Source organism: Panulirus ornatus, chromosome 46 (assembly GCF_036320965.1).
Source record: "Panulirus ornatus isolate Po-2019 chromosome 46, ASM3632096v1, whole genome shotgun sequence".
In the NCBI taxonomy this organism is placed as follows: domain Eukaryota; kingdom Metazoa; phylum Arthropoda; class Malacostraca; order Decapoda; family Palinuridae; genus Panulirus; species Panulirus ornatus.
Genome location: NC_092269.1, coordinates 8,372,062 through 8,389,112, shown reverse-complemented (window position 1 = coordinate 8,389,112; position 17,051 = coordinate 8,372,062). Strand labels below are relative to the sequence as shown.

Sequence of the window (17,051 nt, the reverse complement as noted above, 5' to 3'; positions counted from 1 at the left end):
TTGCGGCAGGGGTGTGTGATGTCTCCATGTTTGTTTAATTTGTTTATGGATGGGGTTGTTAGGGAGGTAAATGCAAGAGTTTTGGAAAGAGGGGCAAGTATGAAGTTTGTTGGGGATGAGAGAGCTTGGGAAGTGAGTCAGTTGTTGTTCGCTGATGATACAGCGCTGGTGGCTGATTCATGTGAGAAACTGCAGAAGCTGGTGACTGAGTTTGGTAAAGTTTGTGGAAGAAGAAAGTTAAATGTGAATAAGAGCAAGGTTATTAGGTACAGTAGGGTTGAGGGTCAAGTCAATTGGGAGGTGAGTTTGAATGGAGAAAAACTGGAGGAAGTGAAGTGTTTTAGATATCTGGGAGTGGATCTGGCAGTGGATGGAACCATGGAAGCGGAAGTGGATCATAGGGTGGGGGAGGGGGCGAAAATTCTGGGGGCCTTGAAGAATGTTTGGAAGTCGAGAACATATCTCGGAAAGCAAAAATGGGTATGTTTGAAGGAATAGTGGTTCCAACAATGTTGTATGGTTGCGAGGCGTGGGCTATGGATAGTGTTGTGCGCAGGAGGATGGATGTGCTGGAAATGAGATGTTTGAGGACAATGTGTGGTGTGAGGTGGTTTGATCGAGTGAGTAACGTAAGGGTAAGAGAGATGTGTGGAAATAAAAAGAGCGTGGTTGAGAGAGCAGAAGAGGGTGTTTTGAAGTGGTTTGGGCACATGGAGAGGATGAGTGAGGAAAGATTGACCAAGAGGATATATGTATCGGAGGTGGAGGGAGCAAGGAGAAGAGGGAGACCAAATTGGAGGTGGAAAGATGGAGTGAAAAAGATTTTGTGTGATCATGCAGGAGGGTGAAAGGAGGGCAAGGAATAGAGTGAATTGGAGCGATGTGGTATACCGGGGTTGACGTGCTGTCAGTGGATTGAATCAAGGCATGTGAAGCGTCTGGGGTAAACCATGGAAAGCTGTGTAGGTATGTATATTTGCGTGTGTGGACGTATGTATATACATGTGTATGGGGGGGGTTGGGCCATTTCTTTCGTCTGTTTCCTTGCGCTACCTCGCAAACGCGGGAGACAGCGACAAAGTATAAAAAAAAAAAAAAAAAAAAAAATAATGATTTGATATACACTATTTAACAGACTATTGAAATGCTGTTAAGTCTTAGATGTATGAACTTTTAAACCATCACCTTTGAATGCAAACTCTGAAAGCTAGTCATTTATTCACAAAATTGAAACTCCATCAATTAAAGTGGACTGGCCCATACCCCTTCAGAGCTGGGGCAACATATAATTTTTTTTCTCTCTGTTTTATGTTTATATCTTTCAAAATTGTGAAAATAATGTACTTATCACTTTCATATCACTTTCATACATTCTTTGTGGCATTTATGGTTTATTGTACCATCTGTTTATTTTAAGCATTATGCATGTATGGTATCACATTCTTGCACACTTATTATTTCTATCACAATTTTCTTTTATTTTTTCTTCAACTGTTTATTAGTAATGATACCATAAATGAGTTCCCTCGTATTTAGAGCATTACATTTTCTAGTAAACAGATAGGCTGAGAAGTCTGCATTTGGAGGTTTGTTATCAAATGTAACACCTTTTTTTTTTTCATATTTATCACTTGTCCCTTGTTTTCATTTTCACGTATTTGTAAATATTAGTAAGCATTACATTTTTAACATTTCTGTTATAGATATAAGCATTTATGGTGGAGTTGGGTCTATTCAGGAATTCAATTTATGACTCAACAAAACTTTTCTACCTTTAAATGAGAAAAATATATTTTTTGTGTAATATATTTAACAATGGTTTTAGATAAGAGTGGAAGGTTATTACCATTTTGGTGTTCAAGAAGAAAGGCCATTGTGTTATTGCCTCATGCTGGCAGAACCTGTTTCCTCAGATTAATCTTTTCTTTATTTTTAAGTTATTGTTCAAACTTGCAGTGCTTTGTTGAGATCAAAAAGAAATATGTTTTCACAGTTACCCTCAACTGTTATTTGACATTTACTCAGTCTGTTCACAATTAACAGGACTATTCTGTTAAACAATGCATCTGTCTGTCTGTAAATTTGGTTGTCGTCAAGGTTGTGGTGAGGATACCTGTTGGTACTATTGATAATGCTGACAGGGAGATAGTGATGTTCAGTTTGTATTCACATCCATGGTGCTGTGATGTTCAGTTTGTATTCACATCCATAGTGCTGTGATGTTCAGTTTGTATTCACATCCATAGTGCTGTGATGCTCAGTTTGTATTCACATCCATAGTGCTGTCAGGATGGTGCTAGTTGTGTTGATTGCCTTGTTCTGATGTCTGTTTTGTTGTCAGGAATGTGACAGTTATCCTGCATGACATATGCTACCATCCTCCGGTTGTATTACTTGACATATGTTATTGTCTTTGGTGCAGTTGGGGAAATGATGGTTATCGCATAAGAATGCATTGTTTGCAGTATTAGGGCTGATGGTGGTGCTTCACCTGCATGAATGAATTCAGTATTGCTTGGCTGGTGGTGGTGGTTTTGGCACTTGATCAGTGTTAATGCTGTATGATCATGGTTTTGCTGGAAGAGGTATGTGTCATTGTTTTACGCTACTGTACTAGGTGTTGGCAGAGGGTGATGCTGGTAATTAACCTCTGACATTATACCTAATCGCAGGATGGTGATGGTGTTACTTGATATGTGTTATTGTTCATGGTACTGTCAAGGAAGTATTTTTGGTACATGAAGGTGGTGAATATGTTAGGCTGTCTTTCTGCAGGATGGCTGAGATTGTAGTACTTGAACATGTATGTTTTGTAATAAGTTTGAGACAGCATTATCCCATGGAAGTACTACTCTTCTAAGGTAGGACTGGTGAGGTAGTCCCTGGAATCATCTTACACTCTCCATGTTAATAGGCAGAAGACAGCAGCCACCCAAGGAAGTGGTATTATCCTGACTTGAGGAGAGTTGAAGTGATGCCCAGAACCTCATTATACCCTGCATGTTAGTACTACTGTCCCGAGTTAAAAGTGATGAAGTGATGCCCAGAACCCTTCCTGCACACTTATTTATCCCCATATCTTTCATTCAAGGCCTAACCTCAGTGAAAAGCGAGACTGGAGCCGTTGGGGGGCTTGACAGTGTCATCAGGATGGTGGTGGTTAAAGTATTTAACATATTCTTACACACAGCAATATAAGAGTGCTGTTGTCCCTTGTTTACACCAAGTTCACAAAAACCTTATTCACGTATGTGTGATAAACCTTTCATTTTCCAGAATTTTTTTGTACCGCGCTAGAGCAAGGATTTGCATTTATGTGGTTGCATGCAACTAGCATACATTTGAAAATTTGAAATTTTTTTGATACTTCTCTGAAAGTGATGAAAAAACATTGAAAGCCATCAGATTACAAACAGCAAGAGAACAGTATATAAAACATGGTAAACAAGGAGACTAAAAAGAAATCTACTTTGTGCTATGGCAGCGAGCCATGGGAACTTTGGCCTGTATAGTGCTTATTTATATAGTTTGAATAATGCATTAATAATGTCAAAAATAAAACTTCAAACATAGTTTAGTTGTTATTCTTCATACTTGTTGACATTTCCAGCCACAGTAAGGTAGCGTCACAAACAGATGAACAACAACCTCATTCACTTGTATCCACACTTACTGTCATATATAATATATCAAAACCTGAGCTCTCAATCCAGTCAAGCCCCAAAGATCATTCCATGATTTCCCAACTGCTTCATACATCCTGGCTCAGCTTACTGTCAACATATCATGTCTTGTATACCACAATGCTCCAAGTTGATTGTTTTCCCATGTATGCCTCTCACCCTCTTTGAACGTTCAGATACAATATGTCAGTGCATATTTCATTCCATGCTTTCGTTTCCTTGGTCTTTCCCTCCCCTTTGTTCTCTCCACATCTGACACATTGCTCCTCTTAGATTGTTTTAGTTGATTGTTTCCTTATACCTAAACCATTTCAGTGCTCCCCAGTCAGCTCTTTTCATTCAAAATGCTTTTCCTATACACAACACTTTTACACTGTCATTTCTAACATATTCATCCCACCTCACATCACATATTGTCCTCAGGCATGATATTTCCATTACCTTTACCCTCTCCTGTTCTTTATCATTCAGAGTCCAAGACTCGCATCCACATAACAATGTAAGTGCTGATATATACCTTCAGAGATACCTATATGCCATCTTTACCCTTACAGACAGTGACCTCTCCCACACACTCCTCAGTGCACCTGGATCCGTTGCCCCCACTCCCACTCTAAGACTCGCATCAGCCCCTGTGGTTCCTTGACTATTTTCCTTTTCATGCACATGTCCCTTGTTCAGCTACTCTCACCTGATACCACTCTTCATTCAATCTCTATTGGTGACTGCACTCAGGCATCCTTTCCAACATAAAAGAAAGTTAAATGTGTTACAAGTGCAGTACAAATCTCTTCTTCCCTGTGCATAATGCATTATAGGAAAACATCTCACATATTGTGCAGCTTGTAAGAATACAGTACAATGTAAACTTTTTTCTTATGAACGTGTAGGCTTCCCCTTAGCATCCCTCAAGCACTGTATTCTACAAGTGGAGAACATCCTATAAAGAGGCCATAAAAAATGTAAACAGCAGAAATGATGTTTGAGACATTGAGAAGACTCAAAAGTGGTGCAAGAGCTTCAGCACATGGGAAGGCAAACTGTGTGAATGAGTCAAGCATATGTGCTGGTAAGAAGAGTGCAGACAAAATTATGACTGTTTTAAGTGGTCTACTGTACTTTCATCAAGAGTGGTGACAAAAGTAAGAAATCCAGTAATGCATAAGAAAAAGTAGAAAAAAATTTAGGTGTATGAAATGAAGACCAGAATCAGAAGATTCCAATAAGCTCAAGTGACACTCACCCGATGTCAGCCTCTCCTCATGCTGAAAGCAACGGAATGTATTGGTGAGTACAGTATACTTGTTTAAAAAGTTAATTCATCATCATGTAAAGTATAATGTTATAAAAGTGTTGTCAGTGTATGCATTAAAATAATACAGAACAGAATTTTTGTCAAATTGGGACTTTGGCAGTGGCTTTCTTCAGTGCTTGTCCTGTGCTCAAGTCTGTATTTTAAGGATGATAGCAGTTATGTATTTGACCTGCACTCACATCTGTAGTGTTGTCAGGGTGATGGAAATATGTAGTACATGACATTCATAGTGTTTTCTTGGTGGTGGTTGTAGTGCTTGACCTGTGCTAATATCTGCAGTTTTGACAAAATGTTCATGAAGTTGTTGTATGGACAGTGGCCTAGGTGATTGTATGGCAAATATATGGTGTATGTTTTTATGTTCATGGCTGTGGCCTTGGGCAGAAGTCCTCAGTGAGGCCAGATCTTGGTTGCAAAAGAAAGTTAATCACCAGTTATGAAGTATGCCTCTGAGGCATTAAATGTAAGTCAGGATGACTTACTTTTGGTTGGATGATGAAGCTCTCAGCAAAGTGCATCTGTACATTTGATTATATGGCCATTCATCAAAGGTGAGAACATTATCTCGGAAACCAAAAATGGGTATGTTTGAAGGAATAGTGGTTCCAACAATTTTATATGGTTACGAGACGTGGGCTACAGATAGGGTTGTTTGGAGGAGGGTGGATGTGCTGGAAATGAGATGTTTGAGGACAATATGTGGTGTGAGGTGGTTTGATTGAGTAAGTAATGAAAGGGTAAGAGAGATGTGTGGTACTAAAAAAGTGTGGTGGGAGCAAAGAGTGTGTTGAAATGGTTTGGTCACATGAAGAGAATGAGTGAGGAAAGATTGACAAAGAGGATATATGTGTCAGAGGTGGAGGGAACGAGGAGAAGTGGGAGACCAAATTGGAGGTGGAAGAATGGAGTGAAAAAGATTTTGAGCTATCAGGGCCTGAACATGCAGGAGGGTGAAAGGCATGCAAGGATAGAGTGAATTGGAAGGATGTGGTATACCAGGGTCGACGTGCTGTCAGTGGATTGAACCAGGGCATGTGAAGCGTCTGGGGTAAACCATGGAAAGTTTTGTGGGGCCTGGATTTGGAAAGGAAGCTGTGGTTTCGGTGCATTATACATGACAGCTAGAGACTGAATGTGAACGAATGTGGCCTTTGTTGTCTTTTCCTAGCACTATCTCATGCGTGTGCAGGGGAAGGGGGGTGTCATTGCATGTGTGGCCTGGTGGCGACAGGAATGAATAAAGGCAGCAAGTGTGAATTATGTACATGTGTATATATATGTATGTCTTTGTATGTATATATTTGTATACGTTGAAATGTCGACATGCTGTCAATGGATTGAACCAGGGCATGTGAAGCGTCTGGGGTAAACCATGGAAAGCTTTGTGGGGCCTGGATGTGGAAAGGGAACTGTGGTTTTGGTGCATTATTACATGACAGCTAGAGACTGAGTGTGAACAAATGGCGCCTTTGTTGTCTTTTCCTTGCGCTACCTCGCACACATGAGGGGGGAGGGGGTTGTTATTTCATGTGTGGCGAGGTGGCGATGAATAAAGGCAGACAGTATGAACTATGTACATGTGTATATATATATATGTATACGTTGAGATGTATAGGTATGTATATTTGCGTGTGTGGACGTGTATGTATATACATGTGTATGTGGGTGGGCTGGGCCATTCTTTCATCTGTTTCCTTGCGCTACCTCGCTAACGCGGGAGACAGCGACAAAGCAAAATAAACAAATAATAAAATAAATGAAATGTATAGGTATGTATATGTGCGTGTGTGGACGTGTTTGTATATGCATGTGTATGTGGGTGGGTTGAGCCATTCTTTCATCTGTTTCCTTGCATTACCTCGCTAACGTGGGAAACAGCGACAAAGTATAATAAATAAAATGAATAATAACATCAAATGATGTCCGAGATCTGAACTCTGACATAAAACTTAACTGAGATATGGTAGCACATGCATATTCATGGGTATGGTGCCCTCTAAGTGTAAAGCTCTCTCTCCCTGTACAGTACAAATATGTAATTATACAGACTGAAATACTGAAGGTAGCAGAATAGATTTCTTCTGCTTTGCACAGGCAAACTAAAAATGTACATGAAAGAGAAAATGACACAAAGAAGGTGGAGAAAAAAGTATAGGGAATAAGTGGAAATGAGAAGTAAATGGCTTATGTTGAAAAAATATGTGTTAAGTCTAGCCTGGGAGCTTCATTAATGAGACAGAAAATAAGATCAGCAATCACGACGAATGAAGTGTAAGCTGATTCACAGGCAACTTCTTCCCTCCTTAGCTAGGAGGCTAGTACTTCCGTAGGTGTGGCTTCCATCCACAATTTAACTTTTAAGCACATGATGGCACAATCTTGTTATAATCCCCTGGCTGATGACCAGACAGTTAAAGGTATCGTCATACTGCACCATGCTCATGGAAGTAAATTTCCATGTGTGATGAACTAAGGAGTTATGCTACAGAATTCATAACTTTAGTGTGGCCTTGGTGAGGCACTGGTCATATTGACAGTGCAGTAAGTGTATGGTGGATGTAAAGACGAGTATTAGACAAGGCAAGTATTGTGTGTGGTTGATTTGATAAGAATATGATAGTCTTATTACATTGTGATAGACCTGGTGATTGGACAATGGACATAGAGGTTGTAAAGTGGACTTAATTAGTTTATGATGATCTTGGTAACTGGATATTTGGCAGACCATCTTGTATCATGGTAGATGAGTGTGTGGAGGCAAGCTAATGACAGATCCATGTCTTAGGTAACATGAAACATTTCAAGTAATTTTAAATGCTAGAACTTTGACACATCTCACAAGAAATCAAACTAATCTTTCTTAATAATGTTCATATAACAAAGTTATTTTTTCCTATCAAATGAGCCAGCCTGTTACCATCTGTGTTAAGCTATGAGAACATCAGGAAACTGATGTATGCTGCTATTATTTTCCTAATCAACTTTTTATTAGTCATAACAATGTATAACAAAAAATGATAGTGTTGCCTACAGACTAATTATGCAGTGATTCTGTCAAGAATGCTGAGGTTATTCATCTTTCTAAGTAGAATAACCTAAAATGTCTCACAGCAAAGTTTCTTAGTAAAACCTTAAGCTTAACATAACACAAGACGCCAGACATTGGTGAGAGATGCTGGCGAGAAACACCTGAGCTTGAGGGGAAGACTTCTAAACAATTATGTTTCTCTGACATACTGATATGTACTCTTGTTTTACTAGGTGGTATGGACATTGTTACATATGAAATATCAAGATATTTAACTCACATATGAGAGTCCCTAAAGCTAATGCAGTACTAAATGAACCCAGCATTATGTTGTCATGAACATACACTATCAAAGACAACAGGACTTATGTATTAACTTGATAGACTACTAGTGTACATTATGCAAATGATGCACAGTTCACATGATTCTAACTAGCTTATTTTGATACTGGGCCCTTCACTTGCTGAGGTAAGGACTCATTACCTATTCCACTGGTGAACCTGTCATCAACTGTGTTTTAGGATTTATATAACATAATATCACAATTATGAAATAGTCCTCCCACATATACACTAAAGAATTCATCAGCAAGTACCATCTTATAAAAGTTATTACAGTATTAGCATTCAATATTAATATTGTAAACAATACTGTAGCTTTCATTATTGATATTATAAGGAATACCATTACTTTCCAGAGCATGTCGGAAGATACTTTATTAAATTTGAATCTTTTACAACACAGAATATGAAATTTGAATGTGAAATGTAATCTTCCTCTGCTGCTCAAAGTAATACAAGTTTCAGTAAACTATCGTGATGTACATGCCTTGGACACTTATTTTATGTGATGTAAAGGTTACCTGTTGTTTTATATTTCAAAGCATACTAATTAATTTTTTTTTTTTTTTTTTTTTTTATACTTTGTCGCTGTCTCCCGCGTTTGCGAGGTAGCGCAAGGAAACAGACGAAAGAAATGGCCCAACCCCCCCCCCCCCATACACATGTACATACACACGTCCACACACGCAAATATACATACCTACACAGCTTTCCATGGTTTACCCCAGACGCTTCACATGCCTTGATTCAATCCACTGACAGCACGTCAAACCCTGTATACCACATCGCTCCAATTCACTCTATTCCTTGCCCTCCTTTCACCCTCCTGCATGTTCAGGCCCGATCACACAAAATCTTTTTCACTCCATCTTTCCACCTCCAATTTGGTCTCCCTCTTCTCCTCGTTCCCTCCACCTCCGACACATATATCCTCTTGGTCAATCTTTCCTCACTCATTCTCTCCATGTGCCCAAACCATTTCAAAACACCCTCTTCTGCTCTCTCAACCACGCTCTTTTTATTTCCACACATCTCTCTTACCCTTACGTTACTTACTCGATCAAACCACCTCACACCACACATTGTCCTCAAACATCTCATTTCCAGCACATCCATCCTCCTGCGCACAACTCTATCCATAGCCCACGCCTCGCAACCATACAACATTGTTGGAACCACTATTCCTTCAAACATACCCATTTTTGCTTTCCGAGATAATGTTCTCGACTTCCACACATTTTTCAAGGCTCCCAAAATTTTCGCCCCCTCCCCCACCCTATGATCCACTTCCGCTTCCATGGTTCCATCCGCTGACAGATCCACTCCCAGATATCTAAAACACTTCACTTCCTCCAGTTTTTCTCCATTCAAACTCACCTCCCAATTGACTTGACCCTCAACCCTACTGTACCTAATAACCTTGCTCTTATTCACATTTACTCTTAACTTTCTTCTTCCACACACTTTACCAAACTCAGTCACCAGCTTCTGCAGTTTCTCACATGAATTAATACCCCAATGTAAATACAGAAAAAAATAGCACCAACCAGAAATGCATGTATATATTTAGTATTATTTATTAAACTTGATCGCCATTTCCACTTTAGCGAGGCAGCACCAGGAAACAGATGAAGAATGGCCCATTCACACACACACACACACACACACACACACACACACATATATATATATATATATATATATATATATATATATATATATATATATATATATATATATATATATATATATGTGGCTGAGAGATTGACTTGAGGAGGCAGAAGTGATATTGTGACAGTGATTGTGTCAGCGTCGCGTCGCCTCGCCGCAGTGTATCGAGACAGACTTCCCCAGAACTTTTAAAGGGGAAGTTAATGTTTATAGTTGTGTTAATGGAGTGATAGTTTCCATGCATGGTGTTTTTGACAAGAAAATAGTGAAGTTGGAGAAAAATGTAGCTTAGACATTGAAGCTTACTGACACAGTGGTGAAATTGATGAGAACTGCTATTGACGTTTGTGTGAATAAATTGTACATTTCCTTTTCCATAGCCAGAGGTTGAACCATTATGTGACATTCATTCATTTTTTTTTTCATTCATTTCAAGCTAAAAGTTTGTTTCTAAATTGTTCTTACATTTTTCATATGTATATATATGTATGTGTGTGTGTGTGTGTGTATGTGCATATGTGTGTGTGTGTGTGTGTGTGTGTATATGTATATATATATGTATATTATCCCTGGGGATAGGGTGGAAAGAATACTTCCCACGTATTCCTCGCGTGTCGTAGAAAGCGACTAGAGGGGACGGGAGCGGGGGGCCGGAAATCCTCCCCTCCTTGTATTAACTTTCTAAAATGGGAAACAGAAGAAGGAGTCACGCGGGGAGTGATCATCCTCCTCGAAGGCTCAGAGTGGGGTGCCTAAATGTGTGTGGATGTAACCAAGATGTGAAAAAAGGAGAGATAGGTAGTATGTTTGAGGAAAGGAACCTGGATGTTTTGGCTCTGAGTGAAACGAAGCTCAAGGGTAAAGGGGAAGAGTGGTTTGGAAATGTCTGGGGAGTGAAGTCAGGGGTTAGTGAGAGGACAAGAGCAAGGAAGGAGTAGCAATACTCCTGAAACAGGAGTTGTGGGAGTATGTGATAGAATGTAAGAAAGTAAATTCTCGATTAATATGGGTAAAATTGAAAGTTGATGGAGAGAGGTGGGTGATTATTGGTGCATATGCACCTGGGCATGAGAAGAAAGATCATGAGAGGCAAGTGTTTTGGGAGCAGCTAAATGAGTGTGTTAGCGGTTTTGATGCACGAGACCGGGTTATAGTGATGGGTGATTTGAATGCAAAGGTGAGTAATGTGGCAGTTGAGGGAATAATTGGTATGCATGGGGTGTTCAGTGTTGTAAATGGAAATGGTGAAGAGCTTGTAGATTTATGTGCTGAAAAAGGACTGATGATTGGGAATACCTGGTTTAAAAAGCGAGATATACATAAGTATACTTATGTAAGTAGGAGAGATGGCCAGAGAGCGTTATTGGATTACGTGTTAATTGACAGGCGTGCGAAAGAGAGACTTTTGGATGTTAATGTGCTGAGAGGTGCAACTGGAGGGATGTCTGATCATTATCTTGTGGAGGCTAAGGTGAAGATTAGTATGGGTTTTCAGAAAAGAGGAGTGAATGTTGGGGTGAAGAAGGTGGTGAGAGTAAGTGAGCTTGGGAAGGAGACCTGTGTGGGGAAGTACCAGGAGAGACTGTGTACAGAATGGAAAAAGGTGAGAACAATGGAAGTAAGGGGAGTCGGGGAGGAATGGGATGTATTTAGGGAATCAGTGATGGATTGCGCAAAAGATGCTTGTGGCATGAGAAGAGTGGGAGGTGGGCTGTTTAGAAAGGGTAGTGTGTGGTGGGATGAAGAAGTAAGAGTATTAGTGAAAGAGAAGAGAGAGGCATTTGGACGATTTTTGCAGGGAAAAAATGCAATTGAGTGGGAGAAGTATAAAAGAAAGAGACAGGAGGTCAAGAGAAAGGTGCAAGAGGTGAAAAAAAGGGCAAATGAGAGTTGGGGTGAGAGACTATCAGTAAATTTTAGGGAGAATAAAAAGATGTTCTGGAAGGAGGTAAATAGGGTGCGTAAGACAAGGGAGCAAATGGGAACTTCAGTGAAGGGCGTAAATGGGGAGGTGATAACAAGTAGCGGTGATGTGAGAAGGAGATGGAATGAGTATTTTGAAGGTTTGTTGAATGTGTCTGATGACAGAGTGGCAGATATAGGGTGTTTTGGTCGAGGTGGTGTGCAAAGTGAGAGGGTTAGGGAAAATGATTTGGTAAACAGAGAAGAGGTAGTAAAAGCTTTGCGGAAGATGAAAGCCGGCAAGGCAGCAGGTTTGGATGGTATTGCAGTGGAATTTATTAAGAAAGGGGGTGACTGTATTTGACTGGTTGGTAAGGTTATTTAATGTATGTATGACTCATGGTGAGGTGCCTGAGGATTGGCGGAATGCGTGCATAGTGCCATTGTACAAAGGCAAAGGGGATAAGAGTGAGTGCTCAAATTACAGAGGTATAAGTTTGTTGAGTATTCCTGGTAAATTATATGGGAGGGTATTGATTGAGAGGGTGAAGGCATGTACAGAGCATCAGATTGGGGAAGAGCAGTGCGGTTTCAGAAGTGGTAGAGGATGTGTGGATCAGGTGTTTGCTTTGAAGAATGTATGTGAGAAATACTTAGAAAAGCAAAGGGATTTGTATGTAGCATTTATGGATCTGGAGAAGGCATATGATAGAGTTGATAGAGATGCTCTGTGGAAGGTATTAAGAATATATGGTGTGGGAGACAAGTTGTTAGAAGCAGTGAAAAGTTTTTATCGAGGATGTAAGGCATGTGTACGTGTAGGAAGAGAGGAAAGTGATTGGTTCTCAGTGAATGTAGGTTTGCGGCAGGGGTGTGTGATGTCTCCATGGTTGTTTAATTTGTTTATGGATGGGGTTGTAAAGGAGGTAAATGCAAGAGTCCTGGAAAGAGGGGCAAGTATGAAGTCTGTTGGGGATGAGAGAGCTTGGGAAGTGAGTCAATTGTTGTTCGCTGATGATACAGCGCTGGTGGCTGATTCATGTGAGAAACTGCAGAAGCTGGTGACTGAGTTTGGTAAAGTGTGTGGAAGAAGAAAGTTGAGAGTAAATGTGAATAAGAGCAAGGTTATTAGGTACAGTAGGGTGAGGGTCAAGTCAATTGGGAGGTGAGTTTGAATGGAGAAAAACTGGAGGAAGTGAAGTGTTTTAGATATCTGGGAGTGGATCTGTCAGCGGATGGAACCATGGAAGCGGAAGTGGATCATAGGGTGGGGGAGGGGGCGAAAATTTTGGGAGCCTTGAAAAATGTGTGGAAGTCGAGAACATTATCTCGGAAAGCAAAAATGGGTATGTTTGAGGGAATAGTGGTACCAACAATGCTGTATGGTTGCGAGGCGTGGGCTATGGATAGAGATGTGCGCAGGAGGATGGATGTGCTGGAAATGAGATGTTTGAGGACAATGTGTGGTGTGAGGTGGTTTGAGCGAGTAAGTAACGTAAGGGTAAGAGAGATGTGTGGAAATAAAAAGAGCGTGGTTGAGAGAGCAGAAGAGGGTGTTTTGAAATGGTTTGGGCACATGGAGAGAATGAGTGAGGAGAGATTGACCAAGAGGATATATGTGTCGGAGGTGGAGGGAACGAGGAGAAGAGGGAGACCAAATTGGAGGTGGAAAGATGGAGTGAAAAAGATTTTGTGTGATCGGGGCCTGAACATGCAGGAGGGTGAAAGGAGGGCAAGAAATAGAGTGAATTGGAGTCATGTGGTATACAGGGGTTGACGTGCTGTCAGTGGATTGAAGCAAGGCATGTGAAGCGTCTGGGGTAAACCATGGAAAGCTGTGTAGGTATGTATATTTGCGTGTGTGGACGTGTGTATGTACATGTGTATGGGGGGGGGGGGCCATTTCTTTCGTCTGTTTCCTTGCGCTACCTCGCAAACGCGGGAGACAGCGACAAAGTATAAAAAAAAAAAAAAAAAAAAAAAATATATATATATATATATATATATATATATATATATATATATATATTATTTATTATACTTTGTCACTGTCTCCTGCGTTAACGAGGTAGCACAAGGAAACAGACGAAAGAATGGACCAACCCACCCACATACACATGTATATACATACACGTCCACACATAGCACATATACATATCTATACATCTCAACGTATACATATATATATATATACACACAGACATATACATATATACACATGTACATAATTCATACTGTCTGCCCTTATTCATTCCTGTCGCTACCCCGCCACACATGAAATGAAAACCCCCTCTCCCTGCATGTGCACAAGGTAGCACTAGGAAAAGACAACAAAGGCCACAATCGTTCACACTCAGTCTCTAGCTGTCATGTATAATGCACCGAAACCACAGCTCCCTGTCCACATCCAGGCCCCACAAAACTTTCCATGGTTTACCCCAGATGCTTTACATGCCCTGGTTCAATCCATTGACAGCAGGTCAACCCCGGTATACTACATCATTCCAATTCACTCTATTCCTTGCACGCCTTTCACCCTCCTGTATGTTCAGGCCCTGATCACTCAAAATCTTTTTCCCTCCCATCTTTACACTTCCAGTTTGGTCTCCCACTTCTCATTCCCTCCACCTCTGACACATATATCCTCTTGGTCAATCTTTCCTCACTCATTCTCTCCATGTGACCAAACCATTTCAAAACACAATCTTTTTATTGCCACATTTCTCTTACCCTTTCATTATTTACTTGATCAAACCACCTCACACCACATTTTGTCCTCAAACATCTCGTTTCCAGCACATCCACCCTCCTCCGCACAACTCTATCTATATCCCACACCTCGCAACCATATAACATTGTTGGAACCCCTATTCCTTCAAACACCCATTTTTGCTTTCCAAGATAATGCTCTTGACTTCCACACATTTTACAACGCTCCCAGAACTTTCACCCCCTCCCCCTCCCTATGATTCACTTCCGCTTCCATGGTTCCATCCACTCCCAGATATCTAAAACACTTCACTTCCTCCAGTTTTTCTCCATTCAAACTTACCTCCCTGTTGACTTGTCCCTCAACCCTACTGTACCTAATAACCTTGCTCTTATTCACATTTCCTCTCGGCTTTCTTCTTTCACACACTTTACCAAACTTGGTCATCAGCTTCTGCAGTTTCTCACCTGAATCAGCCACCAGAGCTGTATCATCAGCGAACAACTGACTCACTTCCTAAGCTCTCTCATCCACAACAGACTGCATACTTACCCCTCTTTCCAAAGCTCTTGCATTCACCTCCCTATCAACCCCATCCATGAACAAATTAAACAATCATGGAGACATTACACACCCCTGCCGCAAACCAACATTCAGTGAGAACCAGTCACTTTACTCTCTTCCTACATGTACACATGCCTTACATCCTCGATAAAAACTTTTTACTGCTTCTGACAACTAACCTCCCACACCATATATTCTTAATACCTTCCACAGAGCATCTCTATCAACTCTATCATATGCCTTCTCCAGATCTATAGATGCTACATACAAATCCATTTGCTTTTCTAAGTATTTCTCACATACATTCTTCAAAGCAAACACCTGATCCACACATCCTCTACCACTTCTGAAACCACACTGCTCTTCCTCAGTCTGATGCTCTGTACATGCCTTCACCCTCTCAATCAATACCCTCCCATATAATTTACCAGGAATACTCAACAAACTTATACCTCTGTAATTTGAGCACTCACTCTTATCCCCTTTGTCTTTGTACAATGGCACTATGCTAGCATTCCGCCAGTCCTCAGGCACCTCACCATGAGTCATACATACAGACATACATTCCCAAACCACTCTTCCCCTTTACCCTTGAGCTTCATTTCACTCAGAGCCAAAACATCCAAGTTCCTTTACTCAAACATACTACCTATCTCTCCTTTTTCTCAGGTTAGGTTAGGTCAGGTCAGGTCAGGCCACACACGAACATATACATACCTATACATTTCAACACATACATACATATACATACACTGACATATACATATATATACATGTACACACTCATACATGCTGCCACCATACATGAAACGGCACCCCCCTCCCCCCACACGCGCAAGAGGTAGCACCGAGAGAAGACAACAAAGGCCACATTCGTTCACACTCAGTCTCTAGTTGTCATGTGTAATGCACTAAAACCACAGCTCCCTTTCCATGTCCAGGCCCCACAAAACTTTCCATGGTTTACCCCAGATGCTTCACATGCCCTGGTTCAATTCATTGACAGCACATCGACCCCAGTATACGACATCGTTCCAATTCACTCTATCCCTTGCACACTGTTCACCCTCCTGTATGTTCAGGCCCCAATCGCTCAAAATCTTTTTCTCTCCATCCTTCCACCTCCAATTTGGTCTCCCACTTTTCCTCATTCCCTCTACCTCTGACACATATATCCTCTTTGTCAGTCTTTCCTCACTCATTTTCCATGTGACCAAACCATTTCAAAAGACCCTCCTCTGCTCTCTCAACCACACACTTTTTATTACCATGCATCTCTCTTACCCTTCCATTATTTACTCGATCAAACCACTTCACACCACATACTGTCCTCAAACTTTTCATTTCCAACACACCCACCCTCCTCCACACAACCCTATCTATTGCCCATGCCTCACAACCATATAACATTGTTGGAACCACTGTTCCTTCAAACATACCCATTTATGCTCTCCAAGATAACGTTCTAGCCTTCTACACATTCTTTAATGCTCCTAGAACCTTCGCCTCCTCCCCCACCCTGTGACTCACTTTTGCTTCATCCATTCCTGACACCACCCCGCCAAACAGGAAACAGCATTGCCACCCCCTGCAACAGCAAGGTAGCGCCAGGAAACATACGAAGAAAGGCCACATCTTTGTACCTACATTTGTTAGATGTCATGTGTAATGCACCAAAACCACAGCTACATGTCCACATCCAGGTCCCTCTGACCATTCCATGATTTACCCCAGACATTTCACATGACCTGTTCAGTCTATTGACAGCACATCGACCCCAGTATACCACATCATTTCAATTCACTCTATTCCATCCATGCCTTTCACCTTCCTGCA

The 17,051-nt window shown here is 40.9% G+C and overlaps 1 protein-coding gene across 1 annotated transcript in view; it reads right to left on the bottom strand.

The window, feature by feature from the left end:
* Window positions 1-4,808: 4,808 nt before the first annotated feature.
* Window positions 4,809-17,051, bottom strand: part of LOC139763122 (uncharacterized) — a 40,298-nt gene continuing 28,055 nt past the window's right edge. Inside the window, exon 6 of the transcript XR_011716037.1 lies at window positions 4,809-4,948. The gene's annotated coding sequence lies outside the window, so the exon portion shown is untranslated. The remainder of the gene's footprint in view (window positions 4,949-17,051) is intronic.